At 42.7% G+C, this 8,451-nt stretch overlaps 1 long non-coding RNA gene across 3 annotated transcripts; it reads right to left on the bottom strand.

Moving 5' to 3' along the window:
* Positions 1-1,100: 1,100 nt before the first annotated feature.
* Positions 1,101-7,967, bottom strand: Gm31521. 3 transcript variants are annotated; one of them, XR_378130.2, is made up of 3 exons: positions 7,805-7,967; positions 5,692-5,797; positions 1,101-1,888 (listed from the first exon to the last, which is right to left on the bottom strand). It is a non-coding gene; the product is annotated as a predicted gene, 31521 (long non-coding RNA). The 3 variants fall into 3 exon arrangements; XR_378132.2 differs by having other exon boundaries at positions 1,101-1,544; XR_378131.2 differs by lacking the exon at positions 7,805-7,967 and adding an exon at positions 6,694-7,071.
* Positions 7,968-8,451: the final 484 nt, after the last annotated feature.

Raw genomic sequence — 8,451 nt, 5'->3', positions numbered from 1 at the left:
AGTGTCATGCAGTGCCGTGTGGAGCTGTGCTGTGCTGCTCTACACTGCACTGTGCAGTGCTGGGCCACGAAGTGTCATGCTGTGCAGTGCAGTGCCACACTGTGCTGCTCTCTGGATAAAGGAGCATCTAGAATTGTCTCCATAGCTTATCATAGTCATCATCAGGATGGCTTAACTCCAGCCGTGCTATCGTAGCAGTGGGCTTCTGGACTCAATTCCCAGAATTCTCCGTCACCTGAGAATCACTTCTTGAATGGCGTAGATGGTATGACTTCTCCACAGCCAATCCTGCTTTGGATACTACCCTAAAAGTTCTCCCTACAGAATCCTTGGACCCCAGATTGCCTTGCCGACTGGGGGTTGGAGTTACGGGTGATGAAGCACTTGTGCCTACAGCTGTTACAGAAGTGGCTTTAATGAAAAGATTAAACCAAACTCTAAGGTGGTCACTATATCTATGATAATCATTATGGAATAACATATGTCCAAGTTATGGTTACAGAATATGTAATATAATAAATAAAATATAAAATAAATATATGATGTGGTTTAAAAATACCGTGTACAAATAAGTTTCCTTTTTCATATAAAACCTGTTAAGTAGCCATCAATTCTTCCCAGTTGGGAACCAACGCACATTTATAAATAACTTGAAGGTTTAAAAGAAAATCTAAATAGAAAAATATAAAGATTCCAAGTAATGGTTATGGAAATACCATCTATCAATCATTTTAACAAATTGAAATATTATAAAAATGAGTGAGTGTTCAACTTAAGACACTTTGAGAACGAAAAATGTAAACGCGATTATAAAGTGATTACAAAGGGTAATAGTGAAAAAAATCAACAATTCTTGCCCCAAAACAGTTTCTTTAAAAAGAAACTCACAAAGTAGACAAACCCTTGGAAAAAGTGATTAGGAGCAGAAATTTCAAAGTATATGTATAATAAAAAGGAGAATTTAATTACAGAAAAGTAGATATATGAGATTATTATGACGAAATAGAGTTAACAAGGTCTAGATAAAATAGACATTCAGTACCGATTAATTAAAAATAAACTGGAAATGTAAGGGAATATGAAATAAGAATAAGCTGCCAACTTCTCCTCAACAAAAGACCCCAGCAAGGTGATTTTGTACAGACAGATAAAGCCAAGGGACAGATTAACCCAAGCCATTTATTATTTCCTTTGGAATGTTAAAATTATGGTAGATTATGTATGAGACCAGAAGTTTTTAGACATAAAATCAGACAAAGCTTCAAAGAAAAGGATGATGCAGTAAGTAATTTCATGCAGGAAGCTAGACATCAATATGTGCATGTTAAATTGATACACGATTCTGTCACAAGAATAATACATCTCAATAAAATCTGGTGAGTCTTTAAAATGCAAGGATAGTTCGATATCAGAAATGTTGTCACTCAACGTGCTGGGCAGAGCCTGGGTCAGTGCTGTGTTGGGGTAGATGCTATTGCAAAATGAATCAGCACCCGCATCGCTATTCCAGAGCGAAACCTGAGTCGAAGCTCCTTCTTCAAGAGCTGAAAGAAAACCAAAGCAAAATCGGGCTTGACCTTCATGGTTTAGAGGGCTGGTGATCACGTGGCTGGAGAAGGGGTGATCACGTGGCTGGAGAAGGGGTGATCATGTGGCTGGAGAAGGGGTGATCACGTGGCTGGAGAAGGGGTGGGCTCCAGCTCTGTGCAGACGGTACAGCACTGGGATGCTGGGTTTTGCCTTCACCCTGTGCTTCTGAAGAAGATGCACAGCTCGGAGCAGGCATCCTGTTCTACATCTTTACTCCAGCGCTCAGCAGACCGTGTTTACGTCTACTCTTCGATCTGAGGCATATTAACACCACTGCTTCCTCTTAGCCGGAGTTGAACTGTCAACAACAGAGGAGTGTAGGGGTCACGACACCATCCCAGGCATGTGGCCCCAGTATGACACGGATGGAAAACCATAAAGTGGGAGAGACTGGAGCAAGCAGTTTCGGAATAATAACAACAAATACTGAGGAGTTGCATTAATGTCTATATTTTAAAAAGTAAGATTGCCCCACTGCACTGCCTGAAAAGTTGAGGGGATGTGGTCTCATATTTGTTGTGAGGTCCTGATGTGTGCCGAGGTCCTTACGTGTGCTGTGGTCCTGATTGTCCTGTGGTTCTGATGTGTGCCAAGGTCCTGGTGTGTGCTGTTTCCCGTGCTTTTAGAATATCATTTTTGTCATTTGCATTTCTCGCTTTCTCTCAGTATAATAAATTTACCATTTGTTGAGTTTCAAGCTCACTCCTGTCTGTGACACACTGTGGGCAGGTACTTTCCCATGCTAGAGCTGGGACTTGAGGTTTGGGCAAATGGGCTTGAGGGACGTAGTAAATTACCATCTGAGCCATTGTGTGCCTGGAGCTGAACCCTTTGCCCGCATCACTGAGATCTCTTGTCAGTCCCCTGCCCAATAATGACCATGAGAGGTGAGAGCTTTCACACTGACCAGAATTCCAGCATGGTTACCATCTAACTTCATACTTTTGACTCTAAGAAGACTGTGAAATGAACATGATTTTAATTAGCATCTATCTGTTGAATGATGTGCATCACAGGAAAATGAACGTCTTTGCAGAAATATGGACTAGAAAGAGATTTAAAACAAATCGGCAGACAATGACTGGCTGGGTTGCTGCTAATATTTTTATTCAACTCCCAAAGCCCAGCAGAACTGAATGTCCACTGAGGAGGGACCTGTGCCACCACTGGTCATCACGAACTGACACCGTATGCTAACCAGTTACCAAACAGATGAAGCCCAAATTGAAGTCCTTGATCCAGGAATCGGGGGTCTACTTCAGTCAGGACACCATTTGCCCAAACACATGTGGGCCAGGTCCAACCCTACAGCAAAAACAATGCATCTGCTCCCGCTGGGAATGACTGTCAAAACCTAGGCAATTAGGACAAAGACACTGGGTGCCTCCTGCAGACTAGTGATCTTCATATCTGAGTCTCCTGCTTTAGCCATCACGTGTGAGCTTCTCCTTGGCACCTTCACCACATCTGACAGATGTCAGGTCACATCTGGGTCTCTCACTCCAGAGGATCTGGAAATGTTTTTGTCAACTGCCTTCCCTCAGGAAGAGATGGATAGATATAGTCTCTCTCTTTGTGTCTCTCTCTGTCTCTCTCTCTCTCTGTCCCTCTTTTTCTCTCTTCCTTTTTACATGTATGAGGTATGTGAGTGCTTGCCTGCAAGTGTGTATATGTACCACCTGTGGACAGTGCCCATGGAGGCCAGTAAAGTATGCTGGATATCCTCCTAGACTTGAAGTTACAGAAGGTGGAGGGGAGGGTGCTGGGAACCAAACCTGGTCCCCTGCAAGAACATAATGGGTCCAAATCCCAGAGCCATCTCTGTAGCCCCTTGTAATGGCTTTAGGACTCATGATCAGAGTCAATCTGGCTCCTCCCTTTTAAGAAGCTGGCTCTCTGAGCTTTCATAACCCACTAACGTGTTATAATCAATATATTACCACCCAAAGAAGTTGGGCTTCTGGAAGCTGAGTATGGAACACATAGGAGGCCCTAGCTTGATCTCCATGGGAAAGAAAAGTGATGGGGTTTTGTTTGGAGTTGTAGTCAATTTAGAGACTAATATTCCTTATTCATAACCTCCTGCATGATTTATTTTATTTAGCTAAATTATCAGGTATGTTATTCAGTGAGCCTTCTAAAACTCTCAATAAAAATTTTAAGCATCTTGTTAATCTTACCCTTGGGTGCCCTAAAATGTTTATATGTATGTCAGAATGGAAACTTCTTTCATGATTAGTCTTCGTGCAGTCTGCGGAGCAACGCTGCTCAACTGAGTTTGTGCTCACAGACTCACTCAGATGTCTGCTTCACTTGGTAGATAGGAAGAGCTAACAACACTGACAGTATAGGTTTCCCCTTGCTATTTCTCACTCCCTCCATTTCCTGGCTACTGTGCTAAAAAGCCTCAGACAATGACCAGAGGAAAATGATGTGTGAGCTAAGGACAAGCTGGCTTGCAGGCCAGCTGGATCTCCCCAGGGATGCTAATCTGTGAGAGGCATCAACATCTCAGTGGGATGCACCAAATATGTGGTAGCAAAATACCCAGGTCCTCATAGGCAGACTCTTATATTGTTGGCAGGAAGAATATTGGCTTTGTATCTGCCAAAGTGGCAAAAAGGAAAAGAAAAATTACCCTTTGCCAGCCACTTCTGAAGCTAGCTAGTATCCAGTCACCTGAACTTGGCAGTCACTAGCAGCCTAAGTTCTCAGACTAAACAATGACCACATGGTTCTATTTACTGAGAAAAACCAATATTCCTTATTATAGAATTTTAATGTCCTTGCTGATCTCCAAAACATACCTAGACTGGGAAAAATAATTGATGACACCTAAAGGAAAACAGACTCTATTGTGGACCTCAGTCACTGGAACCAAGTCAGAACACACTTTTTTACGTGAGGGCAACACATGTTAACATCAGAACAAACACTCGCTCACTATTTTGAAAGGGAAGCAAATTTTCAGCTTACTTCATTGGTCTTGACAGGAGCCTTGTCTTTAAAAATATCTGAGAGGGGATAATCTTAGGGAGGGATAACATTGAGGGGCATATTTTGATTATCTACCTTCGCCATTTTCCAAAGAGTAGATGTTGACTGAAGCTTCACACACACACACACACACACACACACACACACACACACACACAGAGAGAGAGAGAGAGAGAGAGAGAGAGAGAGAGAGAGAGAGAGAGACTCAAGCCCAGTAGATGAAATTTAGAGCAGAGGTGATGGACACTCGTTCATCTGTCTTTTGAGGAGAAAAAAAAACATTTTCATGTATTTTGACAGATTTTTAAATTTTCTTTGCTTCTTTAATTCACAGCCAAGCACATATATTATTTTAGTCTTTGTCTTTGAACAGTTCCTTGGATCTCTGACAATGGCTCATGCTTCAGGCCCACCCCTCACTCATATTTCTTTCTGCTTTTTGCATCCTTCCCTATTCCCATCTCCATGTCACACATTCCGTTAGTTTTTTTTTTTTCCTTTCTCCCATCGCTCACACTGTGGCAGCTCAGAAGCTCCATGGCACATTGGAGAGTGGGAACCAAGACTGTGTCTGTGACAGGAGACAGGGAAGAGGGAGTGACTGGCCAAGACTGAGTGTGCATGGCTGGGAAAAACGAGAAGGCATGAATGAAGAAGAGGGTCTAAGAGAAAGAATAAGAAAGAGATTTTTTTTCTGGGAGATAAAAGCTATGTCTATTTGCTATCAAGTGGGCGTGCAATAAATACTAGATAAAAAAGTTAGAGTATTGTGAGATCGCCAAGAAATAAGTGTACTTTAACAAATATAGACACGAGGAAGGCTTAAACACAGACTTATACAGGGTGTTTACTGAAGGTGTAGGTAATGTAATAGTAAAATAAGGATGAGCAGGATGATGCAGAAACCAATGGTTGATGAGATCCCCAGCTGAGCACAAAGTACAGGCAACATCTCATTCCCAAAAGACAGAGCAGATTTTTATCATCCCGATCCCCTCAATACCCTGTCTGGGTCCTCCTGAGCCCTCTGCCCCTATGATTCCTGGGCAATGTATTCCTGCCTAGGAACTTAACTGCAACACCCCATTGTTTTCCAGTCCTCACCTCCAACATGTGCTGTTCCCTGCTGTCTTCCTCATCTCTGCAGCTAGCTCTGGAGATGCCGATGGAGGCAGTGGTCTGCAAACTAAATCTCACAGGAATCGGTTCACTACAGAGAGATGGAGAAGACACAGAGGTCAAGGCATGATGTTCATGGAATTGAGAGAGAGGAAAGGAAGGAGGCTTTGAACTAGGGAACAGAAACAATTCACCTCGGGGTAACCAAAAGCCTGACGGAAGTTCTACAAACAGAGCCTAACCAGAACAGGACATCCTGGCAGACTTCAAAGTCACATGAGCCATTACAGCCCTTCTGCAAACTGCAGTGTAATGGTGCCCAGGAGAAGAGCTGAGGGGTCTTGACAGTTCTGTAGGGCTCACATCAGATCTTTACTTACTAGGAAAGTTTTGGGTGTTTTCTTGGATGAAACTGGAAGGGTTTGGAGGTTGGGAACAAGAAATCCCGAGTCAAGCTGAGTGACTTTAGATCAGTTGCTTATCTTGGTGAGTTTTAGATCTTCACCTCAAAGAGGAATGGGAGCCAATAGTTTCTAAGATGTCCTTGCCAGCGCTGATCCACTCTACTGACACAAGCTGTCGTGTACTGAGAGATATTCATATTCTAGTCACTTGGCTTGCCTACAAACCAGATATTTCTATACCCCCTTTTAACAAAGAGACTGAGTAGTGCCCATCTACCCAGTTTGTAACAATCCTGAGTGTGAACCTGCTGGTGCTATTTTCCCAAAGCCAATGGGATTTTATTCCTCTTTTTGGTATTTCTTTACCTCTAAATATTTAAATAGAATGAGAGCCAGATAAACTGCCTTCTATATTTATATCACTACCCCATAGATTAGTGTAGCCATCAGACCTGCTTAGAGTTCTTTCTACTATAAATAGACGCCAGTTAGTACAGAGACTCGCAGACTTGTCAAAGGACAGAGATGTGTGACAGTGAAGTACTCAGCCACAATGAGGCATCGATACCATACCCTTCCTCACCAAGGGTCAGAGACCATGGAAGAAGAGAGAGCCAGAGGTCAGGGAGGACTTCTGTGCTCAGGAATTCATGGCCACCATGTTTGCCTGCATAAGATCAAGGTCAGGCAGCATTCTAGCATGGGGCAGGGACGGTCTCAGGAGGTTCCACTCCAGCTGAGGAGTTATCCAAGCGATGTCTCCTGGGGGAGGGAAAGCCAGTCTTCTTTAAGAGTGTGGCTCCTGGTAAGTTGACCATGGTCAGTTGGGAACCTGTATTCGTGTGTCTATGGAGAGTGCTAGGTAGACTTAGTGGGCTATAGAAAAAAAATAAAAATACAGATGAAGAGGACGGAAAATTGGAATGGGATTTGGGGTTGGGGGTAGATAAATCTCAGAGGGGTTAGTGGGATGGAAAGAATAAGTATGATCAAAATATATTTTATATAAATCTATGATCTGCAGAGATTTAATAAAAATATTGTATTGAAATTAGAAACGTGGGCCGCCCTGCTGTTTGAGATGCAGTGACGAGATGGTGAGGTCTTCGTCTCTAGAGAGAAGATGCAGACACAAGATGTCAAGAGTTGGCAGCTTCATCCCTAGGAGAGTGTGGAGGTAGGCAGCTTCCTTTGTTAGGACTAAGGTGACAAACATCTTTTCTAAAATATCTTATTGTTCCTTTGATAATTTCATACATTATATTTTGACCATGTCACCCCTCTTCCAACCCCTCTAGATCCACCGTCTATCCATACCTGCCCAACTTTCAACCCTCTGTCTATATCCTACCCAACTTTGTATCATTTTTAAAAACTCATCCCGTCCAGTTTGTGTTTCCTGTATGTCTCACCCTTTCCACTGGCCCCAGATGTTGTTATAATTAGATACAAGTGGTTGCACAGGGTTGAGACTCAAATTTTATTTGATCCACAGAAATCGTAGAAATACCCTCTGATGCCTGGGCACATTCTTTTGATGGGAAGAAAAGGGAATGATTTGGCCTGGAGGTTTCTGTGAAATGGCCCCCAACACTGGATTTGATTGTTTGCTGTAAGTATTTGCAGTTGGCATCACCTGCCCTGGTCTGGAGTTTCCTCCTTTATAATTACTAATTACTCTAATAAACACATACCTGGCAACTCTGTCCAAGCTACAGTTACACTTGGCAAATTAATTCAAGCCCAGTTGAAATTATGTTAGAAAAGTCTTCTTCATTGTGACTGATGCTTTGCAGGAAACCACCCTTCCAGAACCTTCTGTCCTGTTACCTGGCTTTCCACATGCATCCGTTGCTCCTGAAACATGTCAAACAAACAGTAGCCCATAAATGAATGTGAAATCCTAGCTTCCCCATTATTACAAAAAAAAAAATCAAATTACTTAATGTCTAATTATCCCGTTAGATGCAGCAACACATTTGTAAACAGCCACAAAGGAAGGCGAAGAATGCTAATGTTTGAAATTCGGTCACGGAAGTTACTCTGTGATTTCGTTGATTCCATTTCCCCGTGTCCCAGCATCAATTGCCAAATTTCTTACTCGCTGGGTGATTGCCAAAGCATAGAAAACCCTAATGAAGAATGTCAGCGGAGTTATTAAGTTATTACCTCTCCCAATCCTCTCTCTCTCTCCTCGCTCTTCTGCCTTTCTTCCCTCTATTCCTCAAATAGGGATATTGTCTGCAAATGGGCTAATCATCCTGCCCAGCTTTATAATGCCATTAAGACACTGTCAGAGCCAACCTAAATAGCCAAGCCCACAGAAAAGTGAGCTATTAAC

This window comes from Mus musculus, chromosome 6 (assembly GCF_000001635.26).
Source record: "Mus musculus strain C57BL/6J chromosome 6, GRCm38.p6 C57BL/6J".
In the NCBI taxonomy this organism is placed as follows: Eukaryota; Metazoa; Chordata; class Mammalia; order Rodentia; family Muridae; genus Mus; species Mus musculus.
This window is presented reverse-complemented; position numbering and strand designations above follow the sequence as displayed.